Source organism: Petaurus breviceps, unplaced genomic scaffold, assembly GCF_028583685.1.
Source record: "Petaurus breviceps papuanus isolate PSGF00001 unplaced genomic scaffold, PetGlider_PUasm1.0 90808, whole genome shotgun sequence".
In the NCBI taxonomy this organism is placed as follows: domain Eukaryota; kingdom Metazoa; phylum Chordata; class Mammalia; order Diprotodontia; family Petauridae; genus Petaurus; species Petaurus breviceps.
This window is the reverse complement of record NW_027187349.1, coordinates 676,314-699,491: the sequence shown is the minus strand read 5'-3', so window position 1 is coordinate 699,491 and position 23,178 is coordinate 676,314. Positions and strand designations below refer to the sequence as shown.

The following is a 23,178-nucleotide window of genomic DNA, read 5'->3' as shown; positions in this document are numbered from 1 at the left end:
TAAAAGGAATAGTAAATCATACATAAAAGATTTGCAGTTGTGTGTGCAATCATCTATTTTTTTTCTCCTATTCTACTATGTTATGGAAATACTTGTTCTAATTCTTAAGAATAAAATAAATAAAATTTAAAAAGTGATTCCCTCCTTAGCATACTTATATCCAGGGCCATCTCTAGGAAGAACAGGCTGGGCAAAATCATGCTGTGTGACCCTTCACCACAGCCATTCCTACAGGTAAAATCTTGTTAGAATTAATGTCAAGGACAACCTTAAAAGGGAAAAGAAAAGAGTGCTGTGGAACCTGAGGGATACATATGGGAGAGGAAAGAGGACTTGGTTGCCAGGTAGCCAGACATAGTCTAGTCATGGTTGATTATATATGAATGGATGTGAATGGGGTGTGTCTCGTTCCCAGAGCAGCTTGGCAATCCAAACTGCTCTCATTTGTTGAGTCCTAGGGTAGACTCCAGTATACAAACTCTATCCAACAAAGGAGATTGGCAACTCTGTAATTTATAATCTTAGAGGAGGGTTTCTTAATCTTTTTTGTGTCCTGGACCCCTTTGGCGGTTCGGTGAAGGTTTGGTGAAGCCTATGGTCTCTTTTTTTTTGGAACCACGTTTTTTGAAAAACTGAAGGAAATGCTAAATTTCATTTTAAAGAAAATGAAAATAGGGGCGGCCAGGTGGCTCAGAGAGTAAGAGTACCGGCTACAGTGTCGGGATGACCTGGATCAAATCCGGGCTCAGATACTCAGCACCACACCCAGAAATAACTGGCCGTGTAACCTTGAGCAAGTTACTTAACCCCAATTGCTTTAAAAAAAGAAAAGAAAAGAAAAGAAAATGAAAATAATAATATTTTTTTCCTCTTCAAGTACATAAAACCCCACGGACTCCAGGTTAAGAACCTCTGTCTTAAAGAAGGGTTTGTGGCTAGTGAGAGGTAAGGTAGTTAGTCCACGGTTATAGAGTGTCAGAGGTAGGTCTCGAGCTCAGGTCTTCCTGACGCCAACCCTAACCCTCTAACCATGATACCACACTGCTTTACAGGTGAGTTATTTAGTAGACAATTAAACTCAGACTTTAGAAATTACATGTCAAAATTTATAAGTGTACAAGAAAACAAAATGCAAATAGTTCTATAGGAGTCAACAATGCAATATAGCACTCCAAAATGGTAATCTAGTGGTAGGCTCTTTTCTCAAAAGTATAGAGTCCAGAAGGAGGGAGCAAAGGGGATAATCCTTTCTTATTCCCCGATCAGCCTGCAGCTGGAATACCATATTGTTTTTGGATGCTGTATTTTGGATAAGACACTGAGAAGTAAGTGATATGTGTCCTAAGAAGGGCAACCAACATAGTGGTGGGAAGAAGAGAAGAAAAGGGGATACCACATCACTGTGCATGCCATACAATTGAAGAAATCTTAGCTTGGGGAAGAAAAGACTTCATTTGGTTCTTTTTTTAAGTATATAAAGGATTCTCTTGGGGAAGAAAGATTAAACTTTACTTGACCTTATAGGGTAGAAATAACTAGAAATAATGGGAGGCAAATTTTGCATCCACAAAAAGAAAACTCTCTAGCCAATTAAAGCTATTCCAAAGAGGAATGGGCCACTGGGGAAATGGTGAGTATCTCCTTCCTGGAGATCTTATGGTTGAGGCTGGAGGAATACTCAAGGTTTGCAAAGTATATACATTCTCCCATTTGCTCCTCACAACACTCCTTTGAGCCATATGCTATTAGTATACCCACTTTGCAGATGAGAGGACTGAGTCCCAGGTAAGGTACCTTGACCATGGTTCCACAGCTTTTAACTTTCTGGAAGCAGGATTCAAATCTAGATCTTCCCCACTCAGTCTAGCATTCTATCCACTTTGCCATGCTGGATCTCACTTTAACATACAATTTTTAAAAATTTTGTTTGATACTGACATTTTTAAAAACCTTACTATTGTTAGGACTTTTTTAAAACAACAAATAAAAGTGTTAGAGAAAGGGAGTAAACAGAGACACCCCACAGTCTAGCACATTTGACTTTTCCCTTTGTGACTGACTATATGGCTTCAAATGAACTTTAAAATTCAAGAGAACACTCATCTTTAAAAAAAAATCACTTTATTATCTTTTAGCACATGGGTAACAGCTAAGACTATGCATTCATCTTAACTGAGACAAAGAAATGGTGAGCAAGGACTAAGGCTGGATGCCTGCCCACCAGTGTTATACCTAAAACCTAAATGACAGTGAAAGATCTATGATAGGGATGCTTAGCTGGGGTCCAGTAACATTTTTCTTAATACATTGATAAGTGTACTTCAACATAATTGGTTTCTTTTTTAATCTTATATATTTTAATGCATTTTAAAACATTATTTTTGATAAGGGGTCCAAAAGCTTCACCAGACTGCCCAAGGGGTCTATGGCACAAAGAAAGGTTAAGAACTGGGGCGGCCAGGTAGCACAGCGAGTAAGGGCACCGGCTCCAGTGTTGAGATAGACCTGGAGATCGAATCCCGGGCCCAGAAACACCTGGCTGTGTAACCTTGAGCAAGTTACTTAACCCCAATTGCTTTAAAAAAAAAAAAAAAAGGTTAAGAACTGCTATTGTGATCCATTTTCTTATATTATCAAGTATTCACTTTCTACTTTTTCACCAAAGGGGCCAGTTGTGCATATACACACAAATAAATATCTCCTCCCATACATGTGACTGAAGCTCATGTCAGACATCTCTTCTGTGAAGGAGCTGCTAACAGAGCACCATAATTCCTAATATCACCAGCAACTATTCTAGAAAAGGGGCAGGCTTCCTCTTATTCTGTGGGGTGCACAAAAATAAAGTCTGCTGAGTAAAAATGCATTAAGCATGTCATACAGGCTGCTCCCACAGGTACCCCTGAGGATATATTAAAGAAAGATTCTGGATTCAGGGTAAAGCCATTAATAATCCTTCTTTTGCTTTGGTGGGAAAAGCAGATGATAGAAGAAAAGACTAGATAAGTACACTAATTTTTATTTCAGGGAACTGAAAAGTGAAACAAAATTAGGGGTATTCCTGTTTTTTAAAGGAGAAAAGGAAGCCAGTAAGAATTACCCTTCCCTAACTAAGTACAGCAAAATATAAAGACTACACTGATAAGGCCTATAATCTGTGTCTCATAATAGAAATCAGAAGACAAGTAATGATAATTCCCCCTTTCCCTAACTTGGATTTGTTTCTCAGTATGGTAATAGCCCTGACAACGACAGAGGGAGAGAAAAAGTAATTTCTTATTAGGTAGAAAATAGAGCAAATTTATAATCTGAAGGTGATTTTGCTATTGAAATGTTGAAAATCTCTATTGTTATACATACCAACAGCATATAGTTTTCTTTCCAAAACCTGGAATGAAAACCAGGAAAGCAGCAGAGTGGATATTTTCAAAGTCTATGAAAATGAAACCATAAGCCCATTCCAATTAAGTCTTCATCGCTTGTACACAGGATGCCAAATCTGGAATGACAGAACTAGGTGGAATCCTTTGCATTTTTGAAAGAGGTAGCTTTAGAATCAAGAATTATTCTATTTTACATAGTAAGTAGTAAGTTCATGGATCTCATTACTCCCAAGAAGTGATGCAGGCTAAAAATATAAATAGGTTTGAAAATGTTTAAATTCACGCATGACAAACCCCATGAGTCATTACAGGAAACTAGCATGTTTGGAAGTTATGCCCCTAGCCTCCTGAGGTTGGTGGAGCAAGCATGTCATTCCTCAAAATATCCCAAAGTGCCATTATCAAAGGAGAGACCTTGATCTGACCCAATACGGTAATTTTTGGGTGGTAGCATTAAAAAATTCTCTACATTAACCCTAGAGTCCTATGAGTGACAGATTGTTTAATGCAGAACCATGTGTAGCAGCAAGCACCCCAGCGTCCCCAGGGTGGCTGCCAACACAGGTTCTTAAATCTGCTTTGCTAAAGGAAAGCAACTTAAAGTTGGTTAACAAGCTTACTTTAATCAGTCAAATATATATATCGTTTACCTAGTTCAGGGGAAAAAGGTCAGCACCCCAAACTTCAGAGTATACAGACAGAATTATTGAGACAGAGAAACAGATCAAGTAGACAGGTTTCCAAACTGTCCAACCATTACATCCATACCAAATCAACATCTGGGTTTTTCAAAGCTGGGGGGCTCTCAACAATGGCTTCTCAGAGTTTCATCTGATCAAATCACAGAACACTTCTCAAAGTGAGCCCCAAAACAAAACCTCAAATCAGGGTTTATATAGCCTTCTCCTGGCTCAAAGAATGTAACAATCTTCTGGACCCACTGGCCAATCAAAAAGTATCTACTGAAAAACAAGCCTCCCACCCCAGGCTCCAGGTGCACTTTAGCCTACTGGCAGGGAAGATCTTAAAAATGTACATTCCCATTACACCATGCCAGTTATGGCAGCAGGTAGATTCATGAGTAGATAACATTTATGTGGGTGGTGTAGCAGAAGGGGTGCTGGAGTTGGAGTCAGGTGTATTCTGTGACGCTTAAGGAGGTAAACCTCAAAGATGATTGAATGATTGAGTGAAAACTGAGGCCATTTTAGTGATAAGCTATTGTGAATGCTATATTTTGATTTTCTGTGATAAATTATAACATTGTGAATGCTGTACCTTGAATTTTCTGTGAATGTTTTGCTCTGATTTGTTATTGAATAAATAGAGTGTTCACTATACTATATAATTGTTCACAGTAGCATTCTTCTGGAAGGATGCTCGTGCTTGGCTTTACAATAATGAACAGATTATTTAACCTTTAAGGCATTATTTTTTTAACTGTAAAACGGAAACATCACTATTTATTCTACCCACTTTAGGTTTTTGTAAGAAAAGGGGTTTAAATCTTGAAGTTCTCTATAAGTGACTTGTAACAGTAGAAAAGCTCACAGATGACATGTTAAGTTGGGATAATAGGCTATCTGAGGATCTGGCCTTTTCCACCCTTACCAGAGTTGGTAGTGTCTGATAACTTTCTACTCTTTCAGACAGTAGGGTACTAAAGGTGAAAGACAACTCATTCTTCACACCTTCTTAGACACCATTGTTTCCAACTTCTATATAAAGGTCTTTCTGATCTTCAATACCAAGCCTCAGCTGCAGTATTATTAGAACTTCTAACAGTATCTGGGGCCTCCTCACCCTAGAATATCCCTTTTACCAGTTGTGAATGTCTCCTGGGCCTCCATTTTGGGGAAGGGGGTAGATAGACTAGTCCTCATTCTTTTCCAGACTTGAACACCATGCTCTCACCCAGGTACCCTTCATCCTTTCATCTGTTTCATAAGCCTTTTGTGTGCTCTCTTCACCATTAGAATATAAGCTCCTTGAGGACAATGCCTGTCTTTTTATTCCAAAATTACCTTAATTTTCTTTTGCACATATTTTATATATGTGTGTATGTGTATATGTATACACACACATATAGATGAATGCACATGTTATCTACTCCAGTAGAATATTAACTCTAGATCCTGAAGGCAAAGATTCTTTCATTTTTGTCTCCTCATCCCCTGGTCCCAAGCACTGAGCCTAACTCACAGTAAGTGTTTCTTAATACATACTTATTGATTGATTAATTACCCAAATCCGTAGCATATACTCTAGAGAATTCTTATTTAATGATCCATCCAGATAAATCAACATAAAAAGAGACAGGAAGAGGACATAGTAAGGAGAGTAAATCAGTAAAATAAATAGAAAGCTTACAGCTTAAATACCTTGATAATGTACTCCAAAAATGGAGCAATAATTTCTGTTACTTATCATCGGTTATGTGAATGGAGAGACTGTCTTTTTTTTTTTTTTAAAGAACGGAGAATGCCTTTACTTCTAGAATGCCAAGCAGTTTGTAGGTCTCATAACAAACAGGGTACATATAATGCATTCAAGAAAGAAAACTTCCCAAACCCACAGCAATCTGCCTGGCCTTTTGTCTGGCTCCAACCTTAGCTTAATGTTCCAATTAAAATTATTTTTAGTAACAATCATTTTTCAACAATGAGGAATTAAAATTTACAATCAAACTTATTCATAGTCTCAACAGGCCTCGGTCAAGAAGGCTTTCATTTAAAACCACCTGACTGCCCCAAGTCAAACAAACTCCCCTTCCTCCACACTTTATCAAGTGTTTGTAAGTCACACCTGCAGGGAGGGAATCCCCATTATGGTTTACACTGAAAGGCAATGAATGGGCGTGTGCTCTCCATAATGGTCACCAGGGAATTCCCCAGCCCTACCAAAGAGCAAGCTCTCTCAGACCCAACAAAGTGTATATCTCTGCTCCAGCCCAGGGAGGTCAGATTCTCCACAATAAATCACATGTACAAATTCAGTCAGACCACATTTAGCTTCCTGTTAAGCCAAACAACATAGCCTGCAGTCAGAGAAAGGAGCCTACCTTGGTATCATGTACATTTTACTTATTTTCTCAAATAGCATAAATACACAGAGTAGCCCAAAAGTTTTAGTGAAGTTTTAAGCTTAAGACTTTTGGAATACCTTGTATTTAAAAGCATCCCTTTCCTACCTCTTGTCAATTTCAACACAAATATCACTAAGGTAAATAACCAGAGTTCCTTTCCAACAGGCATAATTTTAAGTAAAAAAAAAAAAAGTTAATATGCCATGGTAGTGAGCGGCTGTTATTCTTTTTGGAAACAAATTACCCCCAATTTATTCAAAACCATTTTCTATAATGAGTGAGTAGAATGAAGCAATTTTGTAGAACACACCCAGTTTCATGCCAGTTATTTTATAATCAGGGGTATAATGAAGAATTTGGAACAAAGTTTTAAGATGCATATCCCAGTTTTCTGCTTAGGAGGGAGGGATGCTTGATTTGGGCAGAAGTTGGATCTTCATGGTTTCTCAACTCACTCTCAATTTTATCTCAACAAGCAGAAAGAACCTCCAAAACTCTTTGATGCAAGAATTAGGGAATTGCTGACTATTTCAACAACTGTGCCCTAGGGGGTGGGGAGGTTTGCATAAAGGAAGATCTTCAACAACTGTGAAGGACTCTGCAGATTTAACAAGGTGCTACAGATAACTCAAAAGATTATCTAGGAATCAGGAAGAACTTTTACATATTATCAAGAATGTTCCTAAAAGTGTGGCATCAAAAGCTATTTATGAATCTTTCTAGCTCAGCAGGACATGATTCCTTGTCAAGTGAACTCAAAGGTCTTGTTTCATAATTAACATCACTATTCTAAGGAATAGATTTCTACATCCAGAATTTGTGATATGTTGGAAAGAGCAATGAGTCTTGAGTCCGAAGACCTGAGTTCAAATCCTGGACCTTAATTTCTTCAGCTACAAAATGAGAGAATTGGATAAGATGATCTCTGAGGCTCCTTCCAGCTGTAAATCCTAAGAATTCAGAGTATACTTCAAAACACAGAGCAGCTGAGGAAGCATCAAAGATGGATTTTTGTGTTGTCTCCTCCAGTTAGATTATGAGCTCCTTGAGAGCAAAGATTATTTCACTTTGTTATTTCCCAGGTGCTTAGCAAAGAGCTTGGCACATGGTATTGTTGTGGTTTGTCCTTCATTTTCAAAGAAAATCACCAATGACAATCAGGAATAATTGATGCCTTGAGTTGCAAGTGAATTGGATTTCACACAGAAAACAATAAATGCTTTTTCAATCATCCACTCATCAATTCATCAAAAAACTATGTGACTTCATCTCTGGGGCTACCTTCTCAGCTTTTCCTAGGTTATCCATTCTGAAGGTTTTAACCCACATATTCTATAATAAATGTGTCCGAGGGCTCTGCCTAGATCTATGGTAAGAGACCTTTTAACATGTGCCAACATCTTCCCAAGGTCAGAAAGAGGTAGGGAGAGAAGGAAGGGAGGTTATTTGCTAACGTGCTACTAATAACATCTTAAGACAAAACTAAAGCAATAATACTAAACAAACTATACATTATATCATGCCTGAAATGGTTATGGATGCTACATTCACATTCTGAATAGTTTTTATCAACAACATCTATATATAATAAACATGTTGTTATCTGAAACACAGAATGAGGAACTGCCTCAAATCTAAATAATTCATGTCATGCTTCCACAAATCATACACAAACACACACATACACACCCACCCTACAATATCTCCACTACCCACATAGACAATAAATGTGTCTCCTTAACACAGCAGATCTTCAAAGGAAGGGAACGAAGGGATAAGAGGAATTTGGGTTGTTCTGTTCTTAAAGTCTATAGCTTGTTGCTATTTCCTACAAGTAGCAATTTGGAATTCTGTAAGCGAAAATCAGGAATAATGGGAAGAGGAAATAACGTTTTTTACAATAAAATAACTATTTCTTCAATATTTAAAAGACCTTATGTGGGTCCTCACACCTCACATCACAAATGCACATCAAGACCCATCATTTTATAATAAAATGTGTCTCATGAGTTGCCGGAACAGACCTGACAATGAGCTTCTCAATCAATCAATCAATCGACAAGCATTAGGCACTTACCAGGTAAATGCATTGTTAGGGGGAAAAGCAGAAGCAGTCCCTGCCCTAGAGGATCATACATTCTAATAGCAGATATATTATATATATATATATATAAAAATCAGTACACACAAAACACAAACAGAACAAATGGAAGGCAGCCTTAGAGAAATCAATACCAACTGGAAAGATTCCTACAAGAAGATATTTAAGCTGAATCTTTGTGGAAGCCAGGGGTTCTAAAAGGCAGAAGTGAAGAAAGAGGAAATTTGAGGCATGAGGGTCAGTGAGTGGGAAGAAGGAAGACTCCTATGAAAGGAGGAAATAAAACATTGTGTATAAAGAACAGAAACCAGGACAATATGGCCAGCTCTTAAGGCTGGAAGGAATGAATGTATAAGAAGACTAGATAGAGATCAGATTGTAAAGAGTTTTAAATAACAAATAGAGGAGTTTTTATCTGATCTTAGAAGTCATAGAGAGTGAAGAGCATTTATCAAGTGGAAGGAGAGGGGTAACAAGACAACCCCTACACTGGGAAAATCCATTTTGGCAGCTGTGTGGAGGATGGATTGGAGTTAGTCGTTTCAGTCGTGTCCAACCCCAACCATTCGGAATTTTCTTGGCAAAGATACCATTTCCTACTCCAGCTCCTTTTATAGATGAAGAAACTGAGGCAAGCAGGATAAAGTGATTTCTCCACAGTCACACAGCCAATAAGTATCTGAGGCTGAATTTGAACTAGATCTTCCTGACTCCTGGCCGGGCACTCTGTCCACCTCACCATTTAACTGGATTGCAGTAGGCAGAGACTGTTTTAGACCAAGGCAGAGCCTATACTGCATGAGAAGTTGAACTAGGATGGTAGCTAGGTGGTGCCATGGAGAGAGCACTGGGCCTGGAGTCAAGGAGATCTAGATTCAAATGCAGCCTCAGACACTGACTGGCTGTGTGAACCTGGACAAGTCATTAACCACTCTTTGCCTCTGTCTCCTCATCTGCAAAAGGGGGATAATAACAGTACCTACCTTGCAGGGTTATCAAGAGTCTCAAATGAGATAAAATTTATTTAAAAAGGGCTTAGAACGATGCCTGGAATATAGTAGGCATTATATGATCATTCCCTTCCCCTTCACTGTATGGGTGGAGAGATAGGGAGACACATGAGAGCTGTGTGGAGAAACAAATTACAAAATTTTGGCAACTGTGATTAGATATGTGCGAGGTGAGTGAAAGGGAGGAATCAAATGAGTTAGACATTGACATTGAGCTTGCTAACCTGGGTGACAGGAAGGATGGTGCTACCCTTAACAGTGATAGAGAGTTTGGAAGACTGGCTTAAGGGAAAAGCCCCTAAGTTTTACTGAGTCTGAGACACCATCACCAAGTTGTCTCGAACCCCAGGCCTTTCCAGGTTGGTAAGAGCTGCCAAAGTTTCTGTTCCAAGAGTATAGTTTTCAAGAAGCCAGGGTCACCTTCACATCATTATGAAGTATTGAAATAACATATTACTGAGAAATTTCTAAAATGGCAGGGTATGCCAATGGGAAAATAGTATCTGCTTCATATAAATTTATTTCAGAGCCACTTTTTCAGAAACACCTCTCAATCTTCCACCTGTTCAAAACTACGTACACTGGTAATTGGTTTGGAATCTTAATCTTGACCAAGCAGTGAAATTCAATGAAATTTATAAACCTCTGTTTAAAAGACTGTCTCTGAGGATTTTTGGAGACTATTGTTGGGGTAGATTTGGGGATAGGAGAAGGCAAATAACAGCATGTAACCTGTCTTTTTCTTCTTTTATATTCACCTTTGAAATAGGTCTAAAATGACTTGTTTACAGTATTGTGTCATATAAACATTAACAAAATAGAAACTACTAAATGGCAGTACTCTCTGCTCATGGGGACCATTAGATCCTAATTAAAACACACAGAATCAATGCTTAACCAAATGAAGACAATCACCATGGGAACTGGGAGAGGGAGAAAACGGAGATTTTTCCATTAATAACCACCAGAAATTGCTTTGAGCACTGCTGCCCCTCAAAAAACAAACCCAAAAAACTCTCCACATTTCAAAAGAAAAAAAAAAACCCAAGATTTCAATTGAGATCAATCAAATTGATAGAGTGTCTAGAGACAGCCAGAATGGTATGAATTTGCCAAGGGTCATGAGGAAAAGGGAGTGGGAGGGGTGGTGAAAGACATGCTTTTTTTTTCCCAATATCCTATTCAAAACAACATTTCTATGAACTTGTCAGAAGGCAACTGCAATACTTTAAAGTCAATTTACTCTATTTTCACATATGTTCTATGAGTTCCTTAAACTTTCCCAAATTGGCTTCTTTTGTTTTTGATCGGCTGGTGACAGCTTATGGCACAATGATCCTTAACAATTCGGATCTATGAAACAGTACCACCCACTTAGTTCAAAAAGTGTAGCCTTAGCCTGTTAGACTGCTGTGACTTGCTGTGACCCCTACAGAATAACCAGAACCCAGAATACTGTAAAATTAAATGAACTGGAATGAAAACCAAAACTATTGTGAAAAGCAGAATTCCCATTTACTGTCTTCTTACTCTGATGTTATCTCTTCCTTCCCCAAGGATCACACTAAGGGGGTGTGGATTTACACAAGTCAGCTATCACAGCCTGTCATCTGACATTGAGATAAGTGTTGATGATTGAACAAAGCAGACAATGGACTAAGATGTTCCTTTATTTTTTTCCTCCAAAGCTAACTGCTTTAACTGGGGGGAGGGGAGGGGAGAAAGGGGTGATGTTATGTTTGGTAGTCATTCTCTTCCTAACAAGGATGGCTTATATCCCCAGCTGACTATAAGAAAGACTGCATTATATTCCTCATGAAGAAAATTACACTGGTTTTTAAATGATTCCCGCTGTCTAAAAAACAGCAAGGGGCTTTGGTTAGTTAGCCTGTGGCATGCCATTCTTAACCCTAACTCTATGGTGGGCAATTGTGTGTTCTGTTAATTAGGACTACTGTTAACTTCACAGTACACTGTGGAAGTGAAGGTGGCAATGGGGGGAGACTTTCATCATCATCCTTTCCTACTTCCCAACTTCTGAAATATCCCTCTTTTGGCCTTGTGGGCTTCCTTCCAAATCACTCCCAACACCAAAAGGATCAGATTTCATATTTAAGGACAGAGGTTTAAGACTTTAATCAAACAGTTCTGCAACCACTGATTTATTTCCTTTGGGGAAGCAGGAAAAGGGATGCAGTGGAAAGAAGGGGGGATCAGGTGTCAGGAAACCAGAGGAAGCGTCAGAATTCTGCATGTAACTATAGCCCTTCAGTTCTGCACAAATAACTCAAACTCTAGCATCAAAGATTCAGAACTGGAAGGGATTTAAGAAGCTTTCTAGTCCAGATGCCCTTGTTTTACAGATGAGGAAACTGAGGCCCAAAGCTGTTCAGTGACCTGCCACAGCTGAGCAGAGCTGGAGTCTGAATCCAAGTAATACAATTCCAAATATATTGTTATTTCACCTGCAAATTTGATCATCTGCAAAAATGACTGGGTGAGACCTGATAACCTCTAGAGTTCTCTATCATTCTCTATGAGTCTACAATTCTAATACCACTTCAAGTAGAGACAGCAACATGATACAGCAGAAAAGAATTTTAGATTCAAAGTCAGAGTAGTTGTGTGACACTCAGCAAATTATTCAACCTCCATGGGCCTCAGTTTCCTCAGCTCTAATTGTATTATCTAGTAATCAGCCAAGCACCATAAACCTCTCTGTATAATATGGCCTGGAAGATGAAATAGGTTTCTTCCCTTTTCTGTCTTTTAAAATTGTTGCGTTTGTTTATCAGACGATAAAGAGATCCATTATTCTGTACTCCTTAAGACTCCTACAGACCCTTGTGGACACCAGTACAATTTTTTTTCAAAACTAAGGCCGTATTTTGTAGGCATCTGAAGTTATGTGGTGCTCCTGTGTCCTGCCAATTTAGATTAGGAAATGCTTTGCAAACTTCCCAGGAAACGTAATGCGAAAGATAAATGCCATGCTGACTTCATGTTAGAGCCCCTTTATTGCCTCTAACAGATGTCTGGTAGCACCTCCCAAGGAAAGATTATGCCACAAACCTGCTTCTGGGAAACGAAATTGACAAAGCCCTTCAGCTGATAAGAGTATTAAAATGGGCAACATCCAAACCATAGGACCTATTTTCAGCCTAAAGTAACCAAGGGCATCATCCATAGCACTATTAAATAAATCCAAGAAAGCAGGCTTTCTGGTTCAAGTGAAATTGACATCCAGTGATTGAACTATGGCTTGAAATGCATTTGAACACAATATTAGATGCAAAGCACAGCATTAACAAAAGATAAAATAAGCTTGGCTTCTAGCTTTTATTCAATAACACCCCCCTCCTCCATGCCCAAACAAAATAGGAAATGTAAAATTTTCCAGAGCTGGGAAAAGATATTGTGCTGGGAAAAGAGTTTGAGTGCTAGTCTCAATTTGTTTTTAATTTAGTTGGTCTAATAGTCTGAGGATACATTAGAGACATTTTAAAAAATCAATTAAGTTATATTGTTTTCTTTCCTTTTTTTCAGCAGCCATATTGTAAAGTATATCTGATATAATTGTGGATTGGAAGAGGGTGAGGAGGGAATGCCTAACAAGAAATTATTTGGAGGGAGCTTGGGGATTACTCTTTGGAATAAGATAAACTGCATTCTCATAAAAACGGATTGATTATAAACAACATTAAATATTTATCAATAGTTAGTCAAATTTGTAACCATTTACATTTAAATAAATGAATATCAACGTAAAAATTATGCTGTTCATTGTTATATATTAAAGGAAGTTATTCTGACCTATAATACAAATACTGCATAAATATAAATTATTAGTAATAGCTAATAATAACAATGGCTGCATGTAAAAAGCATTTTAAGATTTGCAAAGCATTTTACAAACACTATCTAAATGTATTTTCACAACAACCTACTGAGGCAGGTGCTATTATTATCCTTATTTTACAGATGAGGAAACAGAAGCAGAGGTTAAGTGACTTGCCCAGGGTCCCATAACTATTAAGTGTTTTAGACAGGACTTGAACTCAGGTCTTCTTGACTCCATTGTTATCTCCCCAAGCATGTTAGCATCTCCAAATCATTCTGAAGTAGACATTTTACCAAAACCCTCCTTCCATTGTCTCTCCAAGTCTTCTCAGCAGGTCAAGTGTTTATTGATGGTGGTAATCAAGGTCAATGCTAGAAAAATGGGAGGGGGTGGGGGGGGTTGTGACTGGCAGGACTAATTTAAGGCAAGTTCTTATATGAAATTGTAGAACCTTAGAAGTTGAACAAAGGTAGGAAATATGTGGGAAAACGGAGTCTTCAGCAACATCTACCTAGCCAGCATCCACCCTCTTTTTGTTCAACAATCTAAGTACAAAAAATTTGTGCTGGTGTACACAAGGGTCTGAAGGAGTCCTAATGAGTGCAAAATAATGAATCCCTATATCTTCTGATAAACAAATTTTAAAAGACAGAAAAGGAAGTTCAATATGTCATTCGTTGAGTGAAACCAAGGAAAGCCTTTGAGTTTGAGCCTACTGCCTGGGCAAGTCACTTAACCTCTGCTTCTGTTTCCTCATACTACTAAGGGAGCTAGAGAGTGAGCAGACAGAGAGATAGAGTGGGTGATGGAGAATTTAGTTGGTGAAGATGCCCAGAGTTTGGGAGGAGTTAAAGGGTTTTATGTGAATATTTTGTTAATGTCTTGTTATTAAGATATCAATTTTGTTAATATTAGGCAGCTAGATGATAGGATGAATAGAGTGCTAGACCTGGAGTCAGGAAGAAAGACCTGAATTCAAATCCAGCCTTGGACACTTACTAGCTCCAATGACCCTAAACAGGTCACTTCAGATTTTGCCTGCCTCAGTTTCCTCATCTGTAAAATGGGCATAATAATAGCACGTTTCTCCCATGACACTATAGTGCCTAGCACATAGTAGGTGCTAAATAAATGGTCCTATCCTTCCTTTCTTCCTTCCTCAGTCAGGATGATTTGGGTTCAAGTCCCATCTCTGACACATACTAGCTTGTAGACCTTGGACATAGTCTGTCAACCTCTCCATCTCTTTCCCCCCACTCCAGCTCCAACTCTCTTAAAGAATAAGTTGTAGAACAGTGGCTGATTTGCACTGGTGGAGAGAAATAACTCAGCAAGGAGTTTCCTACATCAGTGAAATCACAGGTGCCAAGGGGAAAAAAACAATTTCCAACAATAAACCTTCATAATAATATTTCAAAAATAATGAAGCATCACTATATTTATAAGACATAGTCTATCCATTTAGCATCTTAAACTCATAGAAGAAATATGAATATACAGGTCCCTATAGGGTTCTACTCTGAAGAAAATTTCCTAATTCTCATGAGATGTCAAGATGAATAACAACTCATGTTGTTTTTCACTAATGAATCTAGTTCACAAATGAATTTTTAGGACAGACAGTATTTGTTAAAAAATATTTAACATAATGTGAACTTGGGGGGGTGCAAATAGGTCTGTAGCATGCAGTTATTCTGGGCTCAAATAAAGAAGAACATTTCTCATGCTTTAGGTGATCTCTATAAGGTTAGTTGAACATGCTTCTTTTTAATTTAGGCTATGAAATCCACAGTCCAAATTCCCTTGACAGCACATCAATTAAGAAAGGAACAGACTTACATTATCCACACTTACATAGCATATGATGGTTACTGTATTTTTTAAAAATGAGCAGCACATGCCTGGAATCTAAAGAAGCAAACCCTATAAACACACAGCTTTTTTAATCTGGGCACATAATTAAATAAAAGATTCTGCTCGTGGTAGGGAGTCATTAAGCATAGCTGTGATGTAGTAAGGTTACAATTATCTCATTTGATCCCCACAACAACCTTGTGAGGTAGGTGCTATATCCCCATTTTATAGTTGAGTAACTGAGGCAAACAGAGGTTAAGTGACTTTCCTGGGATCACACTGCTAGGAAGCATTGGGCCAGATTTGAACTTGCGTCTTCCTGAGCCCATCAAAGCAAGAGTACCATCCAGTCACCTGGATGCCTTTGGCAGTATGGTAAAGCTTCTTCTAACAATGATGCTTTTAGCAAACTACTTGCTCTCTCTCTTTTGTGTTTTGTTCTGTTCTGTCCCTTATTTCTCCTTGTTCGCTCCATCCTTCTTTACAACTTGACTAATGTTTAATGTGAAGGTATTTGTAGAACCTATATTTGATTGCATGCTGCCATGGGGCGGGGGGAGGGGGGGAGGGAGAGAGGGGGAGAACATTTGGAACTCAAGGGATTGTGGAACCGAATGTTGTAAGCTAAAAGTAAATAAATAAGTTTAAAAATTTTTTTAAATAAATAAGATTAATGCCTTTAAATGCACAAAATAAAATACATAAAGGAGTGCAAAGTAGATCAACTATATTGAAAGACTTTTTTTTGGTTTGCTTTTATAAAAAAAATAGACTGGTGGGATATACTCATTATGAACACTGATGACACTGATAGACATTGATGTCAAGTCAGTCCATCCAGCCTCACTCCAGGAAGCTCAAGGTCTGCTGAGCTATAGTAGGTCTTTAGGATGATGGCAGTGCTTGGGTCAGGGAAAAAAAATGCATCTTATAGGGAAAGGGAAGAGAATAAGTGTGTCTACTTAGTGCCAGGCACTGTGATCAACACTTTACAAATATTCTCTTATTTGATCCTTACAACTCTGGGAGGTAGGTACTCTTATTATCCCCATATTACAGTTCAGAAAACCAAACCAAAAAGAAGTTAATTGCCTTGCCCAGGATCGTGTCTGAACTGAGGTCTTCCTGTCTCCAGGCTGACCACTCCATCCACTGAACCAACTAGCTGCCTCAGGAAGGCCTTGGCATCACAGATTATGATTCCACATTACAGATGACCATGGAGACATCCACAGTCCCAGGAAACAGAATGCCAACCACACTTGAATTTTTGTAATTTTCATTAATCACAGATCACTGAGTCACAGAATTTCAGAGGGGAAAAGGCTCTGTACCTGAAAAAGAATCCTTCCTTCAACACCCCAGATAAGCAGGCTCCTGGCCTTTGCTTTAAATAAAGCACATTTTAGAAAGGATATGTGCTACAAACCCCAGATAATACATTCAAACACTAAATATAAATTTTTAAATAACTTGATGATGACAATATAAAAGTGACAGTAACCAAAATGAGTTATTTTTGCCACAAATCATACCTGTTTCCTTTGTTCTTTCTTTGTGGGTGATAAGGAACAGTTCCTTCAACAACCAGCTTAATCATCCTATTCTGAATAAGTAAGTGGGCAGCTTTTTCATTATGTATAGCTCCCATGGTGACCTTGATCCTCATGGCCTCTGTCCCCCACCCACGCATTCAGCATCTGAATCCCAAGCTTAGGAAGTTTTTCATTTCAGCAATGTTAGTGTAAGGGGTTCCCCTTTCCCTCCTCCCTATTGTCTTAGTTCTTTGGTCATTTTTCAATTGTACCTGATTCTTCATGGCTCCATTTGGGGGTTTTCTTGACAAAGAGACAGATAGGGTTTTCCATTCCCTTCTTGAGCTCATTTGACAGATGAGGAATCTGAGGTAAACATGTTTCAGTGACTTGCCCAGAGTCACACAATTAGTGTCTGAGACCACATTTGAACTCAGGTCTTCCTGACTCCAAGCCAAGAATACTATCCACTGTACTACTTAGCTACCCCTATTACTCTCCATTTAAAAGCATCATTTCAGCCACATGAAGATTCTGTTTTCTTAAATGATTCCTTTTAGCAGTAGAACAAAACATTGCAGTGTACTTGGATCTGGTCCTCTCCTTTGCATTTAACTCATTCTTCCTTGTGTCATTATTTGCAAAGGCATTCATAGAGTATGTGCCATAGGAGCCTTTCCTTAAAGGAACAGCCAATCTCTCCCCAAGTATGCCCAGGCATCCAGCCCATGAGCTAGGCAGGCCAATCTGTGCCTACTTCTCTCCTAAAAGCATAGCCTTTGGAGTAGGAAAGGATCTTAGAGACCATTTAGACCAACCTTCCCATTTTGCAGATGAGGAAACTGAGGCCTAAGGAGGTAAAGTGAATGGCAGAGGTCATGTAGGTACTAACATATTAGAAGAAACATGAGAGCAAGGTCAGTTTTGTGTGTGTGTGTGTATGTCTCTCTCTCTCTTGCTCTCTCTCTCTCTCTCTCTCTCTCTCTCTCTCTCTCTATATATATATATATATATATATATATATATATAAAATATGCATTTTTATATGGATATATTCAAATATACCTAGAGATAAATGCCTATATAGATATTCTACATAGCTAGGCAGTGCAGGGGATAGAGTGCTGGAACTGGAATCAAGAAAACCCAAGTTTCATATACTTAGTAGTTATATGACCCTAAACATATCAACCTGTTTGCCTCAGTTTCCTCATCTGTAAAAACTGGGATGATAGTAATATCACCTAACTCCCAAGGGTTATTGTGATGGTAAAACGAGATAATATTTGTAAAGTGCTTTGCAAACCTTAAAGTGCTATGTAAATGTTAGTGACTGTTGTTAATATTTTACTGTTATTACCTCTTTATATCCTCAATACTTAGCATAATGCTTTGTACGCTGGTACTTAAGTATTTGATGAATGAATGAATGAATGAATCCCAAACTGTTTGGAGAAGCAGAGTGTCTAGAATGTTGTACTTGGAATCATGAAGACCAGGTTCAGGGCCTGCCTCAGACAATTATGACCCTGAGCACTTGCCCTCCCTGGGCCTCAGTTTCTTTACCCTGAAAAAGGAGGATAGGGGCAGCTAGGTGGAGCAGTGAATAGAACACAGGCCCTGGAGTCAGGAGGATCTGAGTTCAAATCCGACCTCAGACACTTAACACAAAACTAGCCTTGTGACCTTAGGCAAGTCACTTAATCACAATTTCCCTGCCTTCCCCCCTCCAAAAAGGAAAAGAAAAAAAAAAGGATAGACTCAGTGGTTCATAATGTCTTTTCCAGCTCTAAAATGTATGATCTAGTCATCCATGCTTACTGTTGACAGCAGAAACTCATCTCTTCAAACATCAATATCAACAAGGGCCAATATCCATGGCACTATTGTTGAAGTATAATTTTAAAAATCTCCTTTTTGATAAAACTAAAAATGCTGGGTCTCAGGATCTGAAACTGTGCGTGCGCGCTACCTTCTTTCCTCTCCCAGCTCCAGCCCCAACGCCGATAAGATGGCTAAACGTACCAAGAAGGTCGGAATTGTTGGTAAATATGGAACACGTTATGGTGCATCCCTCAGGAAAATGGTGAAGAAAATTGAAATTAGCCAGCATGCCAAGTATACCTGCTCCTTCTGAGGCAAGACCAAAATGAAGAGACGGGCTGTGGGTATCTGGCACTGTGGATCCTGTATAAAAACAGTAGCTGGTGGTGCATGGACCTACAATACCACCTCTGCAGTCACAGTCAAATCTGCCATCAGAAGACTGAAGGAATTGAAAGACCAGTAAAATCTTTATCAAATATCTGTAGCCCATAGTCCAACAATAAATGGGTTAATTTATTGAATAAAAAAAAAAAAACTAAAAATGCTCGGGAATAATAATTTTCTCTAAAGTCCTTTCCAGATTCCTAAGGAAAGCCTCCAAGAAAAGTGGGTGAAAGGTCAAGAACAAAATGCTTTTCTTATCTTTTAATAAGGAGTAACCCTTTTTCTCCATTCTTACCTTCTCTCACCCCAGAAAGTATAGAGATATATTTTGTAACTTTTTTTTTTTTTGCTTTTTTTAGGGCAATTGGGTTTAAGTGACTTGCCCAAGGTCACCGCTAGTTTTTGTGTTAAGTGTCTGAGGCCAGATTTGATCTCAGGTCCTTCTGACTCCAGGGCTGGTGCTCAATTCACTGCACCACCTAACTGCCCCTAGAGATATATTTTGACCCATGTGCACTTTTCCATCTGTATCTTTGCTTGATTGGAACACCATGGAACAAAATGTCCCCTTCCCTTTCCAGCTTCCTTTTGTGTGCTATTAGATTATGAACTCCTCAAGGGCAGGGACTTCTTTCTTTTTCCTATTGGTATCACTACCATTTAGCACAGTACCTGCCATTGTAAATGCTTAGTAAATGTTTATTGAATTGAATTGAAAATTTGAATTGAATTGAATGAGTTGTCTCCCTTTTGTTCATTCCCTTAAGCAATAGGCACTAGGACCAGTTTTCTCCACAGAGAAAGGATTAAGGTATCACTTGAGGGAAGGAGAAGATTCCTTTTGCTACTCCAGTAAGGAGTGTTACCAAAAGGACTGGGATAGTGAATGGAATGTTTACTCAACTATTTTTGGAATGTTAACCCAGACTATATTTTAATATCTTTCCCCAGTTCAAGATTCCCATAAGCTCTACCTCATATTAACTTGGGGAAAGAAGGTATGAAGGATTACAGTAGACATAAGTAGGCCACAGCATATTATCAATGATGTCTCATTTTCAAGAAGTGGTCTAAAAGATACTTCTTGAGGGCATACCATGTTTCCCCGATAATAAGACACTGTCTTATTTTTTTTTTTTTTTGGACAGAAAAACACCAGAGGGCTTATTTTAATGAACATTGACAGCAATTGTAATAAACAGGTAAATGTGAACAAAAAAATGTACCTTTATTCAATAAGCAAATCACTGGGGAAGAACAGGATGACGCGCTCACTGCTGCAGCTCTGATTGGATGCACCTCGGAGCGCAGCGTGCATTTGGGGGGGGGGGGGGGGGGGGGGGGGGACAGGACGGTGCATACAGAGGGTACCGTAATGTAGCGCAGGGGATCACCTTCACTACAGTAGCAATCTCAATAGGGCTTATTTTCTGGGGAGGGCTTATTTTAGAGGAATCTTACACAGTAAGGGGAGGGCTTATTTTCGGGATAGGTCTTATTATCGGGGAAACACGGTACATAACAAGAAAAGGAAATAAGTTAGGAAGCACTGAGAACAAGTACTAAGAAATGGGAAGCCTAAGTATTATCCAGGCACCACTAAGAAATTAATTAATTCACTAGAGAAAGTTCTATTAACACTAAAGTTTCTCTTTTGGGACAAGATTTGTGTAGAAAGAGACAGTATGTAGAAAGCATGATCTACATGGGCAGGAACATTCACCTCAATGAAATCATGGCTCCATTAAAATGTCAAAGTAAGTAGATGTAGCTTTAGTATTATAAAATAAACACTGACTACTTTTCTCTGTCCTAAAGCAGCAGCATGCTGAGGCAGAGAAGAAAGGTCATTGCTTTTTCCACTGGCTACCTTCAAAATACCCCCAAAGTGTTATAAATTCAGGTATTGATTGGCACTAAATTTATCCAAGATAAATACATCAATAGTGAGCATTTGGAATGGCCTCGCTGAAGGTTAAGATGACAGCAAAGGCTAGTTCATTTCTTAGAAATTGTATAGAGCATTTCACTTCATCTCCTTTAATATTCAATCAAGTCAGGATGTCAACTCTTAAGACAGAAAATAAAGGGAAAATGAAGGATTTAGAGATACAAGGAACTTTTAGACAACTGAATCCCCTGGAAAGAAACATGCCTTTTTCATGATCACACAGATAATAAGCAGAGAAGCTCAAATTTGAATTCAAGACTCTAAGTTATACACAAAAACCATGTACTTTGATGTCAATATTTCATTTTCAAGATAGGGTATTAAGCAAATGTCTTAAGAAGTGCTAGATATAAGAAAAGCACCGAATTGTTGGTAATTAGGATAAAAGTAAAGAAAAATCCTCTCATTTTTTATTAGTGCCTCTTCTTTGGACAGTGAGTGAGGAAGTGAATACTTATAAACTCCTACAATATTGAATTTGGCTTAATATTGTTGAGGTGGAGGTTCCACCATCAGCATCCAACCATCAACAAGGACAGACAAATTTGTGGCAAATAAGAGTTAATTTTCTACTAAAATAATACTTATTTATTAAGATGGAGTTATTAATAGGGTTAATTTTCTACTAAAACACTATTTCTTTTATTAATATAGAGCTATTAATAGAGTTAATGTTCTACTAAAACACTACTTTAAAAATAGTGTTCATTTTATTTGTACTGGCTTTCCCCCATTCTTGAAATGCTCTCCCTCCTCACCTCTAACTCCCAGTTTCCCTGGCTCCCTTTGTTGTTGCTTGTCTTTGGTTTTCAAAGAGGACCCCGACATCACGGGTGCTAATGACATCACATAGATAATTCAGCACTTTAGGGTTTTCAGAGCACATTACTTGCGACATCACAAGGTGACATCTTGACTTACATGTGAATTGGTTTTAAGTGAGGTAGAGTTGCACAAAGTCATCAGCTTCACTCGCTTCCAGAGTCACCAAAGTCCAGTGGCAGGACAAGTCAGGATGACTGGGGATGGCCCAGGATACAGTGGATGACCTTGGCAACTTCAATGTCTGGCTAAGCTCAAAGCCCTCCACAACACCTGCTTCAGCCGCCTTCATGGCCATTGGAACAAACTATTCTCATCTGCCCATTAAGATTTGGCTCAAATCCCACCTTAGGAGGCCTTTCTGGTTCATCTACCCCTCTCCTCCATTCAAGTCCCTTCCTTCTGAGATCACCTTCCATTTACAATGTATATGTTCTATATGTACATAGCTACTTCTATGTTCTCTTCTTCATTAGAATGGGAACTCCTAGAAAGCAGCGTTCTTTGTATCCTCAGCACTTAGCATAATGTCTACCTAGGTAGTAAGAGCTTAACAATTACCTGTTGACTCCACTGAAACAGGCATGTAATATCCAGGTTCTGTTCTTTCAACAAACAAGATGGATTAAATAGTTCCTGGGGAAAAGAAAAGGACTCAGCTACTGGGAGAATAAGAAATCCTACAAGTTATGCAGAAGTTCAGTGAGTGCATGTCATGGGCCCTGAAACATCTCTTTCCCAATAAATTTATTTACTAGCGTTTCCAAATATTTACCCGAGTTGTTAACGTGTTTCAGATGTACCATAAGATAAAATTCTTTTCCTGTCATGGAAAAAGGAGAAAATTAAGATGGTTCAAGGAAATATTGTACTGGGTGATTTTCTTAATGTCCCTATCTCTCATTCCCTAGTACATTTTACTTGAAAAAGGAGCAGCTATCAGCAGGTATGCCTAGAGGATGCCCTAACAGCTAGTCATTTGGGTGATTTCATTAATAATCCATTCACTGGACAGGCAGGAAGGCAGGAATCAGAGAAAGAGGGAATCAAAATAGCAGGCCGCCTAAGCTGACCAGCTATCGAACTGAATCCACCAGTCAATGCAATTAGATTATTTGGGACAGGAAATTATAAACTAGAACACATGCTCAGAAGCCTAAAAAAATATAAAAAAATAAAGTTTACAGGAAATGGGAAGCCATCAAAAGTAATTTTACTTTGTCTCTCTCCTTCCCATTCCCTTTTCAGAAAATCTGTATTTATGGGGAAAGTATTGGTTGAAACCAAATGCTTTCTTCTCTTAGCCTAATCAAGACAGTCTTCTTTATCAATCCCCATATGAATTCTAATTCCCTTCCATGCCCTCCTTTGCTCATATTAACCCC

At 38.6% G+C, this 23,178-nt stretch overlaps 1 protein-coding gene and 1 pseudogene across 4 annotated transcripts in view; one reads left to right on the top strand and one right to left on the bottom strand.

The window, feature by feature from the left end:
• Nucleotides 1-23,178, bottom strand: part of ZDHHC14 (zinc finger DHHC-type palmitoyltransferase 14) — a 359,116-nt gene that overhangs the window by 247,716 nt on the left and 88,222 nt on the right. The gene's annotated exons all lie outside the window — the stretch shown is intronic.
• On the top strand, nt 18,725-19,178 carry LOC138147896 (large ribosomal subunit protein eL43-like; annotated as a pseudogene).